This window comes from Budorcas taxicolor, chromosome 12 (assembly GCF_023091745.1).
Source record: "Budorcas taxicolor isolate Tak-1 chromosome 12, Takin1.1, whole genome shotgun sequence".
Classification (NCBI taxonomy): domain Eukaryota; kingdom Metazoa; phylum Chordata; class Mammalia; order Artiodactyla; family Bovidae; genus Budorcas; species Budorcas taxicolor.
The window spans coordinates 49,133,926-49,158,206 of record NC_068921.1 but is presented as its reverse complement, the minus strand read 5'-3'; positions in this window follow the sequence as shown (position 1 = coordinate 49,158,206).

The window sequence follows — 24,281 nt, the reverse complement described above, 5'->3', positions numbered from 1 at the left end:
AATCAAATTGCCAACATCCACTGGATCATCAAAAGAGCAAGAGAGTTCCAAGAAAAGGTCTATTTCTGCTTTATTGACTATGCCAAAGCCTTTGACTGTGTGATCACAACAAACTCTGGAAAATTCTTCAAGAGTTGGGAATACCAGACCACCTGACCTGCCTCTTGAGAAATCTGTATGCAGGTCAGTAAGCAACAGTTAGAACTGGACATGGAATAACAGACTGGTTCCAAATAGGAAAAGGAGTATGTCAAGGCTGTATATTGTCACCCTGTTTATTTAACTTATATGCAGAGTACATCATGAGAAATGCTGGGCTGGAGGAAGCACAAGCTGGGATCAAGATTGCTGGGAGAAATATCAATAACCTCAGATGTGCAGATGACACCACCCTTATGGCAGAGAGTGAAGAAGAACTAAAGTGAAAGAGGAGAGTGAGAAAGTTGGTTTAAAGCTCAACATTCAGAAAATGAAGATCGTGGCATCCAGTCCCATCACTTCATGGCAGATAGATGGGAAACAGTGGAAATGGTGACAGACTTTCTTTTGGGGGGCTCCAAAATCACTGCAGATGGTGATTGCAGCCATGAAGTTAAAAGATGCGTACTCCTTGGAAGAAAAGCTTTGACCAACCCAGACAGAATATTAAAAAGCAGAGACATTGTTTTGCCAACAAAGGTCCATCTAATCAAAGCTATGGTTTTACCAGAGTCATGTATACATGTGAGAGTTGGACTATAAAGAAAGCTGAGCACCAAAGAATTGATGCTTTTGAACTGTGGTGTTGGAGAAGATTCTTGAGAGTCCCTTGGACTGAAAGAAGATCCAACCAGTCCATCCTAAAGGAGATCAGTCCTGGGTGTTCATTGGAAGGACTGATGTTGAGGCTGAAACTCCAGTACTTGGCTACCTGATGCGAAAAGCTGACTCATAGGAAAAAACGCTGATGCTGGGAAAGATTGAAGGTGGGAGGAGAAGGCAAAGACAGAGGATGAGATGGTTGGATAGCATCACTGATTCAGTGGAAATGAGTTTGAGTAAACTCCAGGAACTGGTGATGGACAAGGAGGCCTGGAGTGCTGCAGTCCATGGGGTTGTAAAGAGTCAGACACGACTGAGCGACTGAACTGAACGAATAGGGAAGAAGCCAATGGTAAGAGATGAAATGAAAAGATGGGTTTGGCTGTGTCAAACTAGCTGGTTTAAATAAGATTGCTGTTTATCTCTTCTGTATATAGTTTTGTTATTACCCCCAAATTCCCTACCTCTGTTATAAACTTTTTTGTTTCTATTCATTCAGATGACTCACATCTTACTGATACCGATAGAGCTTCAGATAAATCTAGAAGGGCAAGGCCATTTTTCACAGTGGTGAAATATTTTGAGGTGGAAGTTATTTCAATGAAATGACATGATAAAGGTCATTGGAATGCCTTTTTTAGAAGCTATCTCTGTCACAGAAGATAATTTCTCAGGATATTATTTATTAACATTTTAGAATGATTTAAAGAGAACAAGTTTATATAAGACTGAGAAAATGGGGAAAAAATATAAAGTGTGAAGGCTTTGAGGTACCAAAAGGCCTTAGATACTAGGAAGAAGCATCATCTACTTTTCGTCTTAAATCTTCTCTGGGAAGATGAAACATAGACTGCAAAGCAAGGAGGAAAATATAAACACTAGAAAAGTCAAGAAATAAAAATGTACTGAGTGACTATTTTGTGATTTCTTCTACATGACTTACCTTGTTTAATCTCCATAAAAGCCCTCTAAGGGGTGATTATTATCATCACACCATTGAGGAAACCAAGACTCAAACAAGTTACATAAATTTTAAGGCAATATAAATGGCAGAACCGAGATTCAAATCAAGAACCACTAAAAATCAAGACCTTGCTTTTTCTGAAATACCAAAATGTCTTACAGTACAAAGTGTAAGCAGCAAAGAAATTAGAACACTGGTCCTCCACACAATGATTAATTAGGGAAAAAATATTTTTTATAATACTGAAGTCAAGTTAAGACAATTATCAAGGTATCTTAAGACTAAAATCAACTTAGGAGAACTATGTAAGAATTAGATGTGGCAAATGGAAAGTTTTACTAGAGGACTTTAATGGGGCTTAAATTACTGAAAGACAGTATTGTACTGATTTAAATTCTTGCTCAAAATAATCTGGGTGTGTAATTCAAATATCCAAAGCCAATGGAATTTTTTAACTTGATCATAACCTTAAAGTTAATATAGAGAAAAAATACCTGAAAAGAAACAAGAACAATTTGAGAAAAGATTAATAAACAGGACATTTGAGCAAAGAATGGAATCTGCCCAAGATTTCAAATCTATTTAAAGGTGCAAAATTACAGCAGTATTACCTTCATGCAAGAAAAAGCCAAGAGACTAAAGCAAACAAAATGGAAGTTCCAAGTATATATTAACTCTAAGTATACATAAGAATTTAATAATTTATACAAGTTACATAAAGAAAAAAAAAACCACAAGCTTCTATCTCTAGAGAAAAGTTATTCGGTAAATAGTCTGAAGTCAACTGATTAAGCTATAGTATAATAAAGAATAATTCCATTAAAATGAAAGGTAAGTCACATGACTTCTGTGCTTAAAGTCCCCTAATTGTTTTCCATTGCTTCCAGAGTAAAAAATTCGGAGTGACCTTAACAGCCCAATGCCACATGGCCCATAATTTCTCCCTGACTGTTTTGTTATTTTTCTCCTCCTTTATTCATTCTGCCTCAACCATACTGTTTTTATTTTGCTGCTCCTCCAACACAGAAAATTTCCAGTTACAAGGTTTTTGCATTTGTGGTTCCCTTTGCCTGGAATGCTTCTCCCCAAGATATGCATATGGCTTCTTCTTCATCTGCTTCAGTGTGTTCGTGCTTACTCAGTTGTGTCTGACCCTTTGTGACCCCATGGACTGTAGCCCACCAGGCTCCTTTGTCCATGGAATTTGTTAAGCAGGAATACTGGAATGGGTTGCCATTTCCTACTCCAGGGGATCTTCCAGACCCGAGGATCAAACCCATGTCTCTTGCATCTCCTGCACTGGCAGGCTGCACACTTGACCACTGCGCCACCTGGAAGGAAGCTCTTTCATCTGCTTTAGATCTTTGCTCAAATGTCACCTTCTCCATGATCTCTTCCCTATTTCTCTGAAATTAGACAAATTCTAAGAAAGAAAATATATATGAATATTTACATAATCTGAAGGTGTTACTAGGCCCCTTATCAATTCACAAATTACTGATAATTTTACTATATAATAAATAAATTTTACTATATAAAAATTTTAAACTTCTGCCTGTTCCAAATATGACAAAATAAAATAGCAAGCAACAAGTTGAAGAAATATACTGGTAAGATGTGCCAAGTAAAGGTTAATTTCTTTCCCCTGAAAAAAAACCATCACATGCAAGACGGTCAAAGGAATGAAAAAGAAAATTGCTACACACACGTGGTAATAAATTATCAGCATACATAAAAACTATTCCTTATCATTGATGAGAAAGTAAGTGAAAATTAAAATAAAACAACACCAAAATATCAAAGATGAAAGAAGAGTAATTGGCAAGGATAAGATAACACTTTTGCTTCTATGCAGCCAATAGATGTATAAATAAATAGTCTATCTCAAGAGCAAGTTGGCAATATGTATTTGAAAAAATAGTTTAAATGTGCTTACCTTTTTTTAAATTTTTTTTAATTGAAGGATAATTGCTTTACAGAATTTTGGGTTTTTTTTCTGTCAAAGCTCAACATGAATCAGCCATACATATATCCCCTCCTTTTTGAACTTCCTCCCATCTCCCTCCCCATCCCCTGCTTCTAGGTTGACACAGAGGATCGATACTCAAACCCTGTTTGAGATTCCTGAGCCAACAGCAAATTCCTGTCGGTTATCTATTTTACATATGGTAATATAAGTTTTCATGTTACTCTTTCCATACATCTCACCCCTGACCCAGGACTTTCACTTGTGGAAACTGGTCATATGGAAATGATTAGGGACAGGTGGAAAGATTTAACTACAAAGATGAAATAAAACAGTAATGGTACAACCTTAGACGGAGTGAGGTAAGTAAGAGGAGACAATGTAGTTTTGTTGTTGTTGATGACGACCTAGAAAGGGGATCTCTAAGATAATTATATGTAAATAAGCTTCAGGTCTTCTTCTTTTTTTTTATCTTTAAGGACCATCTGGAAGCAGCAGCTGTATTGTATCTTAAAGCTAGAAGAGGAAGTAGTGGGCTTAAGCTTCCACACAGGGATTTAGGTTAAATATAAGAAAGTATTTCCTTACCAGATGATCTGTAAACATTGATCTTGGGTAAAGTAGGATGTATAATCACATTCCCTGGAGGACTTTATACCACAGAAGAGATTTTTGTCAAATTAAGATGATTTTGGTGCACACCTACAAGAAGCAGGTTTGATGTTTAAATTCACATTCAGTCTACTTTTAATTATGCTCAGTGTTTGATCAGTCTATTGTTCATTGTGTAGTATGGGTTCCTGTTATAGTGACTGTTACCTCATCTCATTAAAATAATACTTAAAATTACTCTTTATTATCCAAATAGATTTCTCCGTAAGAATTAAGGTGGGGCCCTCTGGCTTCAAACCACCAGCTGCCATGCATTACATAATCTCAGTAATATCTGAAATCCTTTTGGTGATCTTGGCTTTTCTCGGAAAACTGTAAGTCTGAAATCAATTTATCAACCGTCTGAAAGGCCAAAGATATTCCAAGTCCAGTTTTCAGTTATAGTGGGAGTAAGTTTTCTGGTTCACATAACATTTAAATCTATTATTAGTGTTCTTATGGTGTTTTTACTGAGTGCTCATCACTAAGATGATAACAAATATTAAACACAATTCTATTAAAATATAACATATTAAAAAGCAGAGACATTACTTTGCCAGCAAAGGTCTGTATAGTCAAAGCTATGGATTTTCCAGTAGTCATGTATGGATGTGACAGTTGGACCATAAGGAAGGCTGAGCGCCAAAGAATTGATGCTTTTGAATGGTGGTGTTGGAGAAGACTCTTGAGAGTCCCTTGGACTACAATTCTAATGGAATTCTAAAGGAACAGCACCAGTCAATTCTAAAGGAAATCAATCCTGTCATTAGAAGGACTGATGCTGAAGATGAAACTCCAATACTTTGGACACCTGATGAGAAGAGCTGACTCACTGAAAAAGACCGTGATACTGGGAAAGACTGAAGGCAGGAGGAGAAGGGGGCAGCAGAGGATGAGATGATTAAATGGCATCACGAACTTGATGGACATGAGTTTGAGCAAGCTCCAGGAGATGGTGAAGGACAGGGAAGCCTGGCGTGCTTCAGTTCATGGGGTCGCAGAGTCGGACACGACTGAGTGAACAACAATTGGGAAGATCTGATATAAAGTGAAAATTTCACAAATATGAGAAAAAGATTTGTACATACTCAACAGAAAAGCTGCATATCAAAACTGTTACAGAAGTAGATTGACATTCAATTCAGTTCAGTTCAGTTGCTCAGTCATGTCCGACTCTTTGCGACCCCATGAATCGCGGATTAACATTAAATCAAATCAAATCATGTTTTAAGCAGTACAGATACATTCACCGAGGGGGAAAAATAAGCCTAAAAGAAGAAAGGAATATAAATTGCTTATATGGAAAATAGAGGGGATATCACTGTATTATTTATAACTTAAAGAGTCATGTGTTCATATTTAATAAACTCCAAATAATCTCATTTTTCAAACAAACAAATCCTGACATCATTTCACCAGTTGCATCATAACCATGTGCAACAAAATCAAGAATTCTGTAATGACCACCTAGTGATTATTTCTATCTTTAGATTTTTCTAGGCAGGAAAGAAAAAACTAAAATGAGTACTATTGGAAATTATACTAGTAGAACACATCTCTTCCAAAAGGAAAAAGAATACTGAATTTGAGGCTTCCCAAGCTCATTTAACCCACATTGCTTCATTTATTTTAAAGCAATATATCTTCCTTCCCTACATCCTAACCTTTACAGCGAGGAGTGACTACCCACTCCAGCATTCTTGCCTGTGGAATTCCATGGACAGAGGAGTCTGGTGGGCTGCAGTCCATGGGATCACAAAGGGTCTGACATGATTGAGCAACTAACACTTCACACGCTATCCTTTTTAAAACTCACTTTTACCTTTACTCCTTGGTCACACCTGGTTTATCTTGCCCAGAAATCCAGGTACCTGACATATCAAATTTTTTCTGTCAACAAATCAGACCCCTCTCTTGCCTTCAGAAAAATTTTGCTCCTCAGATTGCTTGAATTCAACCTGACAAGATTCCTGAATCATTCACTCCCTTCTGGATACACACCTTCATTCTCAGTATTTATTACTGAATTTTTCAAAATATCCTTTATTCCACTTCCCAACTGGATAAAAAATTCGCTGATATTTCTTCCAACTCTCTACTTCCAACATTCTCTAAATGCTCTGCCTATGTTCCTTCCTGCTGCTGCTACTGCTGCTAAGTCACTTCAGTCGTGTCTGACTCTGTGCTACCACAGACGGCAGCCCAAGAGGCTCCCCCATCCCTGGGATACTCCAAGCAAGAACACTGGAGTGGGTTGCCATTTCCTTCTCCAATGCATGAAAGTGAAAAGTGAAAGTGAAATTGCTCAGTTGTATCCAACTCTTAGCGACCCCATAGACTGCAGCCTATCAGGCTCCTCCACCCATGAGATTTTCCAGGCAAGAGTACTGGAGTGGGTTGCCATTGCCTTCTCCATGTTCCTTCCTAGGTCAGTGTTAACCCCTGAACCTGATCTTCCTTTCCAGAGCTTCATACCTAAACTTCTGCAATCTTACCTTCAGGCCATCCTGTGAAGAGATATTTCCTTCTCAAATACTTTAATATGACAATTACCTTACTTACAACTTATAATACTTCAGTTTGAACGGAATAGCACTGCAAGTTCTCAATCCATACAATTATTTTTAAGATTTCCTACAGTGCCTTCCCAATTTGCTCTTCAGTGTCAGTTCATAAGAGTGACTAATGATTGGTTCCATCAAAGGAATATAGAGGAAGTCTTAATATTATCCAACATGAAGATTAGCCATTAAACAAATTCTGAATTGAGTATCCATCTATTAATCAGCTATTAAATTGGTGGACATATAAAATAAATCCCAGGTTAGATAGGAATTTATTAGATGCAAATAATTATCAACAGCCCATAGAAGGTAAAGAAAAGAATACTTCAATTTTCTTTATGACCCTGATTTTTATTTGTGATGATAATATAGGAGGCAGAAAAATAAACTACAATCCTAGACTTCCTTTCAGCTAGGCTTGTCAAGGGACACAGTTCTGGCCAATAAGATGTAAATGGAACTCATCAGAGGGCATTCCAGAAAAGCTTTTTTAAAGGAGCTGCCTACATTGGCATGAGTTCTTTGCCCCTTGCCTTTTACCATTCTTCCTGTCCAAAAGGCTGGTGGCCATGCCCATGGGGGCAAGAGTTACCTTATAATAATGAGAAAAAGAGCATATATTCTGGGGGAAAGTTAGGAGACTAGATCTTTGAATGGCATTGTGTATACCATGCTTAGTCTACCTACTACAAGACTTCTTTCACATAAGAGAAAAATTCACCTTTCTGTTTTAGGCCACTGTCTTTTAGTTTCCTATAGCCAACAATCTAACACATCCTTAACTGATATAGTTGGTAAAAAGTTTGATATAAAATTTTAAACTCACAAAGAGAGATATTTCATGAAACAATGTTCATCATTGAGAAATTGACTCTTCCTTGGAGCAAAAATTAAATAATTATGATAAATGTGTTGCAGGAAGGGGGACCCCTTCCAGGGCCCGAAACTGGGCTCTTGTCTAACACTTGGAAATGAATTGTCCGAGGAGACACATGTGCTGACAAAGCAAGAGATTTTATTGGAAAAGAGCACCCAGGCAGAGAGCAATAGGGTAAAGGAACTCAGGAGAACTGCTCTGCCACGTGGCTCACAATCTCAGGTTTTATGGTGATGGGATTAGTTTCCGGGGTGTCTTTGGCCATTTATTCTAATTCAGAGTCTTTCCTGGTGGTGTACACATCGCTCACCCAAGATGGATGCTAGCGAGAGGGATTCTGGGAAGTGGATGGACACGTGATGTTTCCTTTTGACCTTTCCCGAACTCTTCTGGTTGGTGGTGGCTTATTAGTTCCATATTCCTTACCAGGATCTCCTGTCATGAAATAACTCATGCAAATGGTTACTAAAGGGCCTGACCAGGGTGGGTGGTTTCAGTCAGTGTGCTTCCCCTAACAAATGCAGTTCATTATTTTTTCTTAAGAGGTGTTTCTGCTTCACAAGTATCTATTTTCTGTGATGTGAAAATACAAAATATGCCTACTATTTTTAGCTTTTTTACTGTCTATTGTTTATAAGTTTGCTCAAAGAAAAGAAAATGGACTGCTTAGAGTCTTCAGATCAATGTCTAAAGCATACCCTCAGTTCCTATCAAAGCTTTAGTAGTTTTCCTCTATTACTACTTCAACCTTTCAAGGTTCCTGATTGCAAACAATGGAAATGTGCTCTAACTTATGTAAGAAAAAAGGAATTTATTGGAATTATAGCATGTGTGCAATAGTGTGATTTATATGAAATACATATTTAGTCATCAGATGACCAAAATATAGTATCTACATATATTTGGTCTTCATTCAAGGTTCCTGGCTCACAGCTCCCAAAACCTCTGGAATTTCCAAAGTGATGAGAGTCATAAAGATGTCTTATGTAATGCTAATGAGGTGATTTTTGGACCACACCTAAGGATGGGTGCTGTTTGCCATGACAATTAAAGGATTCAAAATCTCATCCCCACCCCCCAGCCTCTGGAGAATGAGTCAATCCCTAATGTCAGAGGATTCAGACACTCATGCCTGTATAATGTGTGTGTGTTCGTGGTAGTTGCTCAGCTGTGTCCTACTCTTTATGACCCGGTGGACTGTAGCCCACCAGGTTCCTTTGTCCATGGAGTTCTCCAGGAGAGAATGCTGGAGTGGGTCATTCCCTTCTCCAGGCGATCTTTCCAACCCAGGGACTGAAATTCAGATCTCCTGCATTGCAGGCAGATTCTTTACCGTGTAAGTCACCAGGGAAGCCCCACCTATGTAATGAAAATTCCATAAAAAGGAAAAGGTACTAGGGTTGGGGGTTGGAGAGAGTGGTACACCCAGAGATTATGGAAGTTCCCAGCCCGTTCCTCATAACTTGCCCTGTGCTTCTTGTTCACTTCACTCTTCCTAAGTTAAGTCCTTTCAGAATAAACCAGGCAGACAGTTTAAGTCTCTGAGTTCTCTGACAGGCCACTCTAGCCAATGAATCTTACTAACCCAAAGAGAAAGTTGAGGGAACTTCTGATTAATAGCCAGTTGGTTACAAGCACAGACGACAACTGGACTTGCAGCTGGCATGTGAAGTGGGGTGAGGGATGGGCACGGAGAGCATGGAGGACGGAAGCCTTCATCTGTACTATCTGATGCCATCGCAGGGTAGCTTGATAGAATCAGAATCAAGCTGAGTTCTAGATACTCTGCTGTCATCTAAGAATTGTTTGTTTTCAGTTTGGGGAAGCCCTCTCCTAACATGCCCTGGAAATTGGTCTCAGAACCACCCCAAAGAGGGCAGCTCACAGAATTGACAAGAAAGCTGAATGCAATGCAATTCTGATCTTGAGAACCTGGACTGAGGCCAAATTTCATGTTTAAGAGCATAGTCCTCTACAAGAATCCCCTCTCTTCACAAGCTCCAAGGTTCTCAGGCCTCCTTCTCCCCAACTAGCTACAAATTCAGAGGTTTCTCCTATTCTCTCGGGTTAGATAATTCACTGGAATAATGAACAGAACTCTAAGTGTTTTGCATGCATGCATGATAAAGTCATTTCTGGTGTGTCTGACTCTTTGCACCCCCATGGACTATTGCCTGCCAGGCTCTGTCCATGGGATTCTCCAGGCAAGAATACTGGAGTGGGTAGCCATGTCCTCCTCCAGGGGATCTTCCCAACCTAGGGATCAAATCTGTGCCTCTGGCAGCTCCTGCATTGCAGGTGGATTCTTTACCACTGAGCCACTGAGGAAGCCCCAGTAAAGTGTCATATTACTTACAAGTACAATTTTATTTTAATTTAAATACAAATCAAGACCAACCGAATGCACAGATGTTTAATATATGGGATCTGGGAAGATCCAAAATACAAAGCTTTCATGTCCTCAGGATATTTCACACTCCTAGCACATAGCTATATGGTTACCAACCAGGGAAGTTTACTAGAATTTGGGTGTCCAGGGTTTTTATTGAGGCTTCCTTCCATCAATGTGATTAGTTGAATCATTGCTCATGTGATTGAACTAAATCTCCAGCTCCCCAGCCTCTGTGAAGATCGGGTGGATACTACATAGCTCAAAGCACTAAACCTCTAATCTCATGGCTGGTCTTTGTGGTCTGAGAGCTGAGAGCAGGGCTGGAGATCTTTGTATAGTCATTTCTAGAAGTGAAAAAAAAAAAAAAATAAAGGCAAGTTCGATCTTATATAGTAGGACCATCCAAGACCCAGGGCTCTTAGGAATAAAGGTTTGAAGTATCCTAGGGCCTTCAGAGGTTTCCCCTATTCCCTCAGCTTAGATAATTCACTGGAATAATGAACAGAACTCAGGAAAGTGTTATGCATGCATGCATGTGTTATGCATGCATGCATAGGTCATGCATGATAAGTGGTCTATCTCATTAGCGAAACTATTCAAGAGCCTGCCATCACTTTCCTTGTTAGTATAAACTACTAGGTGTGATCTGAAAGACCAACCATAGCTAACAAAGACACTCCATCACTCAGGAAGTCCAAGGATTTAAAAGTTCCCTCCTAGTAGCTAGGACAAAGCCCAGGCAAATTCTGTGTTATACGACATTGAAGAAAATCAGGAAATTTTCTTCAGTAAATCAGCAGGAAGCAGGATCACAGTCAAGACCTTTCCACAGGAATGATTGACTTAGAGCACAACTGCCAACTCCACAGACTTGCCTGGAATTCACCAACATTGCCACAAACGGTGTCATCCACACTAGACCCCACAGCACCAATGACATTCTCAGAATGAATGGATATTGCAGCTCCTTTGCATCCCTTCTAGTTTCAAAGCTCCTCAACATGAGTCTTTCACTATCCAAGTTTAGGTTGTGTGCACACACTCTAGCTTGCAGAGAAAATGAATATTTATCCCGTGTGAGCTTCTAATGTGAAATTATATAAACCTTATTTTGAATCTTCAAATAATGGAGAATTTCCCCAGCTGAGGAGCTTGGGACCTTGGGCAGCAAAAATATGAAAGTTACCCCTATATTCTACCTTTTCCACTACTTAGCATCCATATACATCCATCTTCTCCCCAAAATCTACTTCTGTAAAATACTATCTCTTGTATAATTGAAACACACTCTTCAACTCTTACAACATGAAGAACATTCAAAGTCCTATTATATACAAATCCAACTACATGTCTCAGATCTTTGGGTAGATCTTCTCTAGTTTTGCCTCCATCCCACAGAAATATCCCATATAAATATTGTTCAGCTTCTGGATTAGATATGCCCTATATATAATAGTGAGTACAAATGAGCAGGAAATGAGATACATTAATTATATACATATGTAATACACATATAATGTATATAAAATATACAGTCATATATATACGTATATATATGGAGCAAGAGAACAAGTAAGATCATATACAGGGGATTGCAAACCCTGTGTATTCAAAATCATGAAGACAAATAGATGGCATGTTCTCTTTGCCATCAGCCAGTGCAAAAGCTGGTTGAGTAACTTTGCCCCAGGATACTTCAATCCTTTATTCCTAAGAGCCCTGGACCTTGGATGGTCCTACTATATAAGATTGAACTTGCCTTTATTTTTTTTTTTCACTTCTAGAAATGACTATACAAAGATCTCCAGCCCTGCTCTCAGCTTGGCTGGCTCTGTCCACATTGTTTTCTGCCTCCACTGTGAAGTGATAACCCCATTTTTCCTTCGGTGTCAGGATTGATCACCCAGACAGCCCCATAATTCCTCTTTTCCATACATTCAACTGCAGTGAAGACCAGTGATAGTCTCCAGTTCCAACTCAAAGGAACCCTTATTATGATGCCTTGTAGGTACACTCATCCCTTGTTTACCAAATCCTTGAAGCCAGAAGCCTTGGAAGCTAGCACAGTTTTCTGGAGTACACTATGAGGTGTAATCTTAAATAACACCAAACACCATCCACTCTTACCCAGACTCATCTATTCCATCTATGAGTTAAAAGGGTCCCAACAGTTCTTTTCAGGTCCCCAAGGTTCTCCTGAAAAGGCACTCTAGTCTCACACACAAGATCACTCACCTGAGACTCAAAGGGAGTCTTCCATAGGCCATGCAATCATTCTACAAGTAAGCTGCTTTCAGATGACAGCTATACAATAAAACCAATAATCCCATGAGCAGCAGCACACTGCCTGATTTTATTCACTGAAAACCAATTGTGTGGCCAGAGAAATGTTGAACATAATCTTCTGATGAAATAAAAAGATTATATGTTAAGTCCATAATCAATGGTGCTTTCGGGAGTATAACAGGCAGGAAAAGCAAATCCATATACTGAATGTTTGTTGGAAATTGTCCAAAGTAGCACCTGCCAGGACTTTCACCCAGGTCCTCTGCCCTTTGTTCAGGGTGAACAAATTCTACTGGAAAATTGAGCCCTCAGCAATGATGACATAAAACAAGCATTACATAGAGGAGTCCCAATTTGGGGTACTTTCATTTCTGTAAATGCCGTACTAAATTACCACAAACTTGGTGGTTCATCTCTCATGGTTCAGAGGCCAGAAGTTAGAAAGCAGGGTGTCAGTTGGTCCTATTCCTTCCTTCACCTCTTGTAACTTCAGGTGTCCCCTGATTTATGACTACGTAACCCCCATCTCTGCCTCTGTATTTGCCTGGCCTTCTCTGGGTCTGTGTGTTCTCTCCTCTCCTTCATAAGGACACTTGTCATTGGATTTAGGATCCACTCAGATAATTCAGTGGAGAAGGCAATGGCACCCCACTGCAGTACTCTTGCCTGGAAAATCCCATGGACAGAGGAGCCTGGAAGGCTGCAGTCCAAGGGGTTGCTGAGGGCCGGACACGACTGAGAGACTTCACTTTCACTTTTCATTTTCATGCATTGGAGAAGGAAATGGCAACCCACTCCAGTGTTCTTGCCTGGAGAATCCCAGGGACGGCAGAGCCTGGTGGGCTGCTGTCTATGGGGTCGCACAGTCGGACGCGACTGAAGTGACTTCGCAGCAGCAGATAATTCAGGGTGATCTCATCTCAAGATCCTTAACTTAATAATGTCTGCAAAGACCCTTTCTCAAAACAATCACATTCACAGGTTCTGGGGTTAGGACAAGGATATATTTGAGAAGGACAACATTGAACCCACTGTAATAAATTCCACCACTATCACCATTGCTACATCACTCAAGAGACCACTAAGTCAGCACTAGTCAGAAGGAGAGGAGCTGACTGACATTTAGAGAGTAGACCATTTTATCTATTCTGACCTTTTAGAGACTCTTGATAACCATTTAAATGGCATGCTAATATTTTCCCACCTGGAGCCATCCCAAAAAGCTTATCTACATACCTCTACCAAAACAGTCTTATTACTCTCAAACTCCTAACTGCCTGCTCACACTACTAACAACTATTAGTTTGTGTTACTACTTAACTCAATCCATGACTATTTCTAGGCAAGTTAGAGGATGTCATGTCTGACTCTTTGCAACCCCACAGATTGCAGCATGCCAGGCTTCCCTGTCTTTCACTATCTCCTGGAGTTTGCTCAAACTCATATCCATTGAGTTGGTAATGCCATCCAACCTTCTCATCCTCTGTTGCCCCCTTCTCCCTCTGCTCTCAATCTTTTGCAGCATCGGTGTCCTCTCCAGTGAGTCAGCTTTTTGCATCAGGTGACCAAAGTATTGGTGCTTCAGCATCAGTCCTTCCAATGAATATTCAGGGTTGATTTCTTTTCTGATTGACTGGTTAGGTTTCCTTGCTGTCCAAGGGACTCTCAAGAGTCTTCCTCAGCACCACAGTTCAAAAGCATGCATCCATCCTCTTTAGAAAAACAACTGTAATAAATGACTCAGTATGGTAGAATTAGATCCACCTAATATTGGTTCCCGAACACCAGGAAGAAATGTGTATATAAGTTCTCAAGCTACTAATTAGTCATGGGAATACCTCCATGAGATCATTCCCATGGTATATATAGAGAGAAGCAGTTGAACAGGAAGATATCTATGGGGAGGAGAAACACCCTCCTCGTACAATTTAGCTTATCCCTTCAACATTGGTGTGAGTCCATTCTTTATACAGATGTGAGCCTGAATGTATATTCCACTTGATGGACTACTGCTGGATATGTCTCACTTCATGATTTGGTGGATAAGCTAATGACCAGTTCATAATGGGAAGCTCAGTTCACAGAATTGGGCTTTGTGGTTCTACTGAGGTCCAGTAGCAATTCAAGAGGTATTTCTCAAAATAGGAACAGTTACTTGCTGAAGAGGCCATAGCTTATATTTCAAAAACAATATTATGAGTCTTACCCCTGAGTTGACTACTGGGGCTCCATAAAGCACCCCAATCTGCTACAGACAGCTCAGGCTTCATGGATCTGCTAGATCCCATGGGCTGCCTGATAGAGCTGGTTGCACTTCAGCCTGGAATGATTGCCAGGGGCAGGACTGATCTGAGTTAGTAAGGAAAAAACATCTGGAACAGCAGCTACAGTTGGAAGCTTCCCCTGATTCAGTTTATGATAATCCCCTCTCATTCTCCAAGACCCACCTGTCTTCCCCATCAGCCTAATTGGAGAGTTAAATGGGGCTGTGATAAAAATGACCACTCCCTATGTTTCTAGTTATGGGTGGTAGCACTGCTGCTAAGTCGCTTCAGTCGTGTCCGACTCTGTGCGACCCCATAGACAGCAGCCCACCAGGCTCCGCCATCCCTGGGATTCTCCAGGCAAGAACACTGGAGTGGGTTGCCATTTCCTTCTCCAATGCATGAAAGTGAAAAGTGAAAGTGAAGTCTCTCAGTCGTGTCCAACTCTTAGCGACCCCATAGACTGCAGCCTACCAGGCTCCTCCATCCATGGGATTTTCCAGGCAAGAGTACTGGAATGGGTTGCCATTGCCTTCTACTAGATCTCAAAGCCCTTTAAATACCTCTCATAGAAGCCTTTAAGACTTTATGAAACGTCAAACAACAATTAATATAGGGTAACATTTTCTGTCTGAGAAAGTATCAGAGCATTTCAGTCTTTAAAACCACAGCTGATAATTTTCTTAGACATCTGGTAATCAGTAAAAATTCTTTTTAATATCTTTAATAGATAACATTTGGCATTTGATTCAGTAAAAGTTAAACTTCTCTTGAATTTTGAAAAACATCATGTTTTTCTGTTTATAACTGGACATCACTGCTAATAAAACATACATTTACATAAAATTGACAAATCACTGCAAATAAAACTAATTTTAAGCTACAAATGTTCCCACCTTTTAGTCAAGGACGTTTCTTTTACTTTAGCATGACTTTCAAGCACCCTGGTTTAATTTCAGAGAATCTAAAGTTATGGCTTGTGAGGTGTTTAATGATGGCTGGTTTGATGCGAGCAACTCCTCCCTGGCTGTGGTTTACTCTCCCCGTTATCCAGAGAGATAGGACTTACCACCATTCTGCTTAAATTCTTCAGTTTTCTGCTGTAAAACTGTCGTCAAATGTTCTATAGCCTCATCCACATGCAGCCCATGGAGGTCTAGAACATTCTGTGGCAGTAGGGAGGCATTGACTTTCTCAAACATCTCCACAGCAGCAAGGTGATTAGCTTCTTTCATCTTCTGCTCATGGAGACTACCCTGCTGGGCATAAAATGTGGCAACATTTTTCTTCCCTGTCCGATAAGCTTCTTTTGCCTTGCTGTAGCATTCCATCCTCTTCTGCTGGTGCAGGAGAGCCTCTGCCCTCTAGTCAACATACTCCGGGTACTGAAAGTCCTGGAAAGATGGTTCACTTGGTATATCTTCAGTCTCTTTCAATGTCTTTGCCTTTTTCTCCTTAGACTTCTGTGCAGTATGAGAAGTGATAGTCTCATTTTGGTGAACAAATTCTTGTGCTACCACTGTTTTTACAGGGTCTCCTTCAAGAACACAATGTAGAAATTGCATTGTGTGTTCTAATGAATAGTTGTAGTCCTTGAAAATGTCCACCAGGAAATTTTGGTTAATGGCTGGAAATATCTTAAAGAGTTGCTTCTCCTTTACCTTAGTGCCACCATCTTTCTCAAACATAAGCATCTCCCTTTTCACCTATTAGGTGGTAGCACTAATCTCTGAGTTTCCACAGGGATGTGTTTTTTACTCTTGATTTACTCTTTTAGTGAGGAAGGTGAGATCTAGGACTTCCATCATCGCTGGTCCTTCCTCTCATAATAGCCCATTTTGAGTCAGGATGCCAATGTCAATATCAGGCCATTGCCTGGTATTTTTCCCCAGCATACACTCAGGAAATGGAGGGAAAATAAGAGGATGTGTCTTCAGGACCCACTGTGCCCACTGTGTGGTGTACTTGGCTCAAGACTCTCTTCATCACCTGACCACCAAAAGCTTCCACTCTGGTCATTGAACCACAGTGCCAATTTTCCTTGCCAGGAATGTGCTATTTTGGATCCATTATCCAAAAACAGGGTGAAAGGTCTACTTATATTCCTTTCCTCAGAGTGTACTTACACCATAAAATGACCACAGGTCTAGAAATAGAGATAATGACTGTCTCCCTTTTGGTGAGCTCTACGAAGACACATGGTTTTTTTAATGCAAATTTGTTAGGAAATTTATGAGTTGCCTGTGTATTTCCATAGACCCAATGATCAATAAACCAATGTCAAATCGCTTGTGTCTCTATTAGAGAAAGCACAGCCGTCTAGTCTCTGGAGGTTACGTGCCTGACTTGGCTTCTGCACCTGCCCACCTCCACCATAGGATCTTCCCATCTCCATTGTAAACAGGCAGATAAGTTCAATATTAGTGTCCCCCAATAATATCCTTGATCTACACAAAAAACCACAATCACATTTTTTGAATTTAATTTTTATTTTATACTGGCATAGAGTTCATTTCTTTTTTCCATTTTTTATTTAAATATTTTTTAAAATCTTGGGCTCCTCTGGTGGCTCAGAGGGTAAAGTGTCTGCCTGCAATGTGGGGGATCTGGGTTCTATCCCTGGGTCAGAAAGATCCCCTGGAGAAGGAAATAGCAACCCACTCCAGTACTCTTGCCTGGAAAATCCCATGGACTAAGAAGCCTGGTAGGCTACAGTCCATGGGGTCACAAAGAGTCGGACATGACTGAGCAACTTTTAAAATCTTTACCATGTTGAGTTTCTGCCCTAAAACAGTGCAAATCAGCCATAATTATACATACATCCCCTCCCTCCAGAACCTCCCTCCCTTCCCTGCATCCCATCCTTCCAGGTCATCATGGAACATCAAGCTGGGCTCCCTGAGCTACACAGCAACTTCCATCAGCTATCTATCTTATACCTGATAGTATACACAATTACACTTTTAAATGATGTCAGTGGTTCCCTTTTCAAAGCATTTCTCAAGGCTTTTTCTGTGCCTGTTTAGGAAGCACAGAAAGTACATAGGATTCATATCATAAATCTAGTTTGTTGATTCCCATTTATATATTATGGCAAATCATGTATGGCATCTTAATCTTCTTTAGCATAATCACCATTCAGTACAACTTTCTGTCAGTCAACCTACCTAGGAATTAAAATTAATTTGCCTTCGCAATGAATTCAGATAATTGCACATATGTTTTTATAAAAATCAGGTTAACATAAAACTATAGTTTTTCACTCTTTAGCATCTTTGGCATGTTTTGGATTTAGTCCCATGTATCTCTCCTTTGTACATTATAATATAAATTGCTAAATATACTTATTTTAGTATATAAATATATGACTATGGTAAACAACATAATTGAGTATTCAGATAACAACTCTAGTTATCAATTTGAGATAAACATTATGGAAAAGAGGTTGAGGACCCGAAGAGAACAGACTGAATCAAGAAAGGGAGGACTAGCTCATTAAGACTAAGAAAAGAATCTCCATGAACTACTTGGGTTGCATCCACTAGCAGAAGCTTAAAATATTTGGGGTTTGTGGATAATCCAAGTCCTGCAAACCCTCCCATAATTCTTATTTCAATGTTCTGGGGCTTACTCTGTTTCATTAAATACTTTACCTTTCCCAGAAGACACCTGGAGAGAGGGCATAGTAAATAATGTGTTAACTTGACAATCCATGGCCAGCCTATTCGTTTGTTTGTTGGATACCTTAGCTTTGCAGCTGTAAGAGTCAAAAGACTCCGCCAGCATCTTCAGATAGAGTCTCCTGGGTTTAAGTTGGTGACTTGAGTTTCATATTTAATCTTGTAATTCTCTTTTTTATAAAAAAAAAAAAGAGAGAGAGAGAGAAAGCAATCATTCCCACTCCCACTTGAATTCCTTTATGCTGTTATGTAATAGCAACAGGTTGACACCCAAAGCCGTATTTCCAATGTGCACGTGATTCCAAGTGATTGCAGGAAAAGAAACTGTTTCACCACTGCTCACCATCATCTGTCACCTTTCTATCACAGACAAAGACTGCACTTTCACTAATTTTAGCCAGATTATGTCAGGTAAAAGTCCCAAATTTCCTTTTTTTTCAGAGATCTAATGCAATAATCTACTCCTGGAAACAAATTCCATATCAGTCAAGGCTTTTGATTGCCCCAAAATACAAAATATGTATTTGTTAATATATAATGTTTACATGTTATTTAAAAATGGAAACATATACAGCCTCCTACATGATATTTTGCCCCTTTATGACTTCCTTTGTTATCTTTTTTTTTATTCGGATAATATTCCAAAAAAGCTAGCAGGTTTCTACCCAATCTAGTAAGGGCAAATGAACTCTTCTATCATACTATATTGAATGCTTAAGCCAAAGTACTTTTTATTTTGATTTTTTTTTAAATTTATGCTCTGCTGAGTAAATATCTACATATATATTTATTAAAGAAATTGAGTCTATAAGCAGATAAAATAATATAGATATAAAGATAATGTTCTTCTGTTCTATTCTCTAATTGTATGATCTTACCAGGCAAACATAACACATTTAAGAGTAATTTTCTTTGATAGTGATTACTGAGATTATTCTGTTAAACACTAGATCTTTTCAAAAGTGTCTCTGTTATTTTAATATATATTGATTTAAACTGATCAACATGTTTTGCATTTTCAAAAATTTAGTTTGCTTTGCTCCCATCCTCTATTTTTTTTTCCAGAATTAATGACTGCAAATCTTGTGCTTGCTTGTGCTCCTTAGACTAGTTTATTTTTCTTAGTGTGTCTTATTAAGACCAATTGGCACACATATCCCAATATTTTTATCTTCCCAAGCATTCCCTGCACATTCAGAATCAGTGTCTATTTTCAGTAACTTCATTATCCTTCCTAATCACAGGATATATTTCTTCACTGTTTCTCCATTTGAAACTCGATTTTATTACTCAGACTCTCTCCTGCAATTAATTTACTCTAGTTGAATTGTTGCTGTACTTCACCTGGGGAGAGCAGCATGCCTTTGGTGGGCCAAGTTAGCTCTTACCAAAGCATGCAGTGTGGGGCCTTGGAGTCATCAAGTTAATTTATTTACAAACATATTAAGCTCCTACTGTATGAAGTGCATTGCGTAGAGCACTCCAGAGGGAAGACAAGAGAAATAATCTCCACTTTAGATTTATAATAGATTTATAAATTCATGAGGAAAACACCCAGAAGAAGTCAAAGCAATCTTCTTTAACATGTGAATCAGCCCCAATTGGCATAGTTTCTTCATACAGTGATGTGGCAAATTTTAATCCAAGCCTACTATGTGCCAGTCACTAGGACTGATTCTAGGAATGCAGTAAAACCATGGTACCTGGTCTCATGACCTTTGAAGCCAACTCTGGAAGGTTGATGGTGAACAGAAATAATCAACTACAAAGAACAAGCATGGAATGGTCTGGAAGAAGGCAATATGGAAATCTAATCTAATCACGGGGCACCAGAAAGGCTTCCTTGAATTAATGATGGGCTTCCCTGGTGGCTCAGTCGGTAAATAATTTAAAAATTTAAGTTTTTAAATTACAATGCAGGAGACCTGGGTTCAATTCCTGGGTTGGGAAGATCCCCTGGAGAAGGAAATGGCAACCCATTCCAGTTTCTTGCCTGGAGAATCCCATGAACAGAGGGGCCTGGTAGGCTACAGTCCATGGGGTTCCAAGAGCTGGACGTAATTTAGAGACTAAACCATCACCACCACACTAAAAAGGTGAATAATGTTAGATACGTAAAGGGGAAGGAGTAGAATACAAGGGCTGAGAGGGTATAGACTAAAGGATTTATTACAGAGGCCTTTGGAAAGAGAGAACCCCTGAGATGGTATGTAAAACAATCTGAAAATAATTATAAAGCATTAGCTATATTCTTTTTAAAAAACTTTCTGTGTACTGGAAAGGACACAGATTCATGTAAACCATTGATGAACACATTCCAAGTGGAAAGAACAGCTTAACAAAGAATGAAAGGCAAAATCATGTGTGTGGACTGGCTTGATCACAGAAGGAAAGCTGAGGAGTAACATGAAATGAGGTTGCATATAGATGAGGAAAGTCCGCAGAACATTCAATATCTAAGGAGATGTTCTAGACTTAAATATAAACTAAGTGAGAGTAAGAAGAATTAGAAGCTAGAAGGGGAATTTTTGGAGCAAAAGGAGTCTTCTTGTCTGGATGAGGGGAGCACAGCAGATGCTGTTGGTGCCCTGCCCAAAGCACGTTGGCATCACCAGTCCTGTCTCCACACTCACCACCTGCCACCTACACAAGCATCTGTGACTCCACCTTCAGGCTTTCTCTGGCCAAGGGAGAAGCCCTGGCTTATCCAGGGAGCAGGCAGGACTTCTGGAAGAGTTCAGGCTTGTAAGCAGGACAGGATAGAAATATCGTGCATCAGTAACCTGGTTCTCTCGTCCCAGCAGAGAGGGGGAAACTCTGGAGCAGGTTCTCCACCTTCCAAACGTCCCAGCAGGACGGCACGTCAAATGTCTTTCTTCTCTTCTCCATGTTACTCCTCTACTCTCCTATCAATCTTCCTGGGATCACCTCCAAGTAAACTATTTCCATGAAATCCTCATCTCATGGCCCACTTATGGGGGAACCCAGAGTGAGTAATTAGTTCCTGGGGAAGAAGGAGTGTTTGGACATGGTGATAAAGAGATGATCCCTTATTGGGTATCTAACCCATGAATTGGGCTTCCCTGGTGGCTCAGCGGTAAGGAATCCACCTCTGATGCAGGAGACGTGGACTCAATCCCTGGGGCAGGAAGATCCCTTGGAGAAGGAATTAGCAAGCCACTCCAGTGTTCTTGCCTGGAGAATCTCCATGAACAGAGGAGCCTGGTGGGCTACAGTCTATAGGGTCGCAATGGAGTTGGACAGGACTTAGGGATCGAATAACCACCACTTATGAATTACTTGCCCATCCCTATAACCTGTAGCCAACTCTATATTCTCCTAGTAACAAAGTCAGATCTTCTAAATTGCACTGTTTATCCAGATCCAGAGTTGTAGATCACCGGTGCTAACAGGGACAAAGAGACAAGGTCTTTCGCTTACACAAATTTACCAAAGTATTGTAATATAATGCAATATAATATTTAGTGCTTTACCTAATTGTATCCCAGCTCCTGATCTCAGTTTGTTTTGGTTACCATCCCACAGAGAACAAGTACCCATGGAACCAGGACATCTCTGCATTAATAAGGAACTAAAAGACACTTAGCTGGAGCCCTCCTTCTACAGGTAAGGCAGATGAGGTGCAAAGAAGAGAAATGACTCTGACAAAGTCAAATGGTCGGTGAGTGGAGCCCTGCAAAAAAGATCTAGTTTCTCTGTCTTTCTTTGTCTTTCAGTTGAGTGCATGCAACCTCACAGTGTCTGCCAGTTGGAGGAGTAAAGGGGAAACCTTCAAAAATAAGAGGAAACTGTTGTTTAAGCATATATACGGCAACACACTAGACAAACAGAAGGCAGTTGCTCTCATTGCTCATAAAAGAGCAGACTTTAGACAGAAAAATGTTAACTCATAAAATTCTAAAACTTCTCCTTTTGCCACATATGTTTTTATTTCCCCATGAACGGAGAGATAATACAAGTTAATGTGTAAAAACAGCAGTTCAGTACCCTCAGGTAATGATAAGGTATGTATCTAAGTGACCTTGGTTATTTAATACAAACCAGACTGTTCAACTGAAACAGAGAGTAGCTGTTAGTTACTTATCAGAACACTACCCACCAGCACTCAGAAATGAAAATCCAAAAGGGGAAAATGGGATCAAGCTTAACACATCTAGAAAAAGGCAACCAAGGAATCCAATGCTACCCTGGAGTTTCAGTGGCTGTCAGTACAGACACCTTGTGGAAACTAACTTTGGTCCACAAAACAAGACCTCTAAGTGCATCATCTTTATTAATCTGTAACCAGAATTGATTTCCATGACAAACTCACAGTCTCCTAGGTAACAAAACTTAATTTCCATCCAATTATGTCCTTCTGCCAGGGTTACATCTAAGTTTCTAGAGGCCATTGTGGAGGTGGCGGCGGGGCAGGGGGCGGAATCTGACTAAATACCAGAGTGTCACTGGAAGTGGGGGGGGCTGTTAAGATTTGTTTTTGTTGTTTAGTCACTCAGTCGTGTCTGACTCTTTGTGACCCCATGGGCTGCAGCACATCAGGTTTCCCTGTCCATCACCAACTCCTGGAGCTGGCTCAAACTCTTGAGTTGGCGATGCCATCCAACCATCTCATCCTCTGCCATCCCCTTCTCCTCCTGCCTCCAACCTTTCCCAGCATCAGGGTCTTTTCCAATGAGTCAGTTCTTTGCATTAGGTGGCCAAAGTATTGGAGCTTCAACTTCAGTATTAGTCCTCAATGAATATTCAGGGTTGATTTCCTTTAGGATGGACTTGGATCTTAGTTCTTGGTCCACACGTTTTCCTACATCTGCCTCGTACTCACATGAGACCTGCCAGCATCCTGAGCATGTTTGCATCACTCTGGGCAGCAAGGGAAGTTGGTCTGCCTTCCTCACACCACGGTTTATTTAAGTCATATGTTTGGAATTGTTTTGCTCTATTTGGTTTATTTTTCTTGTTTTTAGCCACTGGGCCATACTGATACCAGTGTTAGTCATTATCAGAGACTTGAACCAAGTGTATCTTAAACTTGAAGCTCTTCATTCTTGATTTCTTGACATAAACTGGGTAACTTCTCAGTCAATGATGACATTAGACTGGAACCTAAGAAAACGTTATTTGAAATGTATGGAAATACATGGAGAGTGTGGGACCACAGGGAGCTGACGCAGGTCCACCCTTCCTGAGCACTGCTTGTGAGGTTTCTTGGGCTCCAGAGCCACACTGCTTTCCCCAGCCCTCCTCAGGGAAGGTGGCACAGGCTCTGCTCTGTCTCAGGTTTCCAGCCTTTTCCAGGTCCCGGGCCTCTGGCCAAGGAGGACAGAAGCAGGAGGATTTCCAGGGAACAAGCCAAGCTCTATGCTCTTACCTCCCCTGGGCCACACGCCTTCCCCTGTCTAGACTCTCTAATTGGGAAACTAACCCTGACTGATTAAAACTTCTTTCAAATTTTGCTTTATATCTTGACCTTACCTTTTGAAGATCCCCAAATCCAAACTTTTCACTCTTTTTTCTCTGTTGTTCGGCACCTCATGGACTAGTGGCTTGAATAGAGAAAGGACCAAGAAATAACAAATGCAATGCCCCTAAAAGTGAAAACTGACCACCAATTATTATATATAAAAATATGTGTCCAGTGACACCAATAGCAGTATTAATCCTCATTCTTCCTTTTCACATGTAATATAAAATTTAAAGGGCTTCCCCAGTGGCTCAGCTGTAAAGAATCCACCTGCATGAAGGAGATGCTGGTTTGATACCTGGGTGGAGATGATCCCCTGGAGGAGGGCAAGGCAACCCACTCCAGTATTCTTGC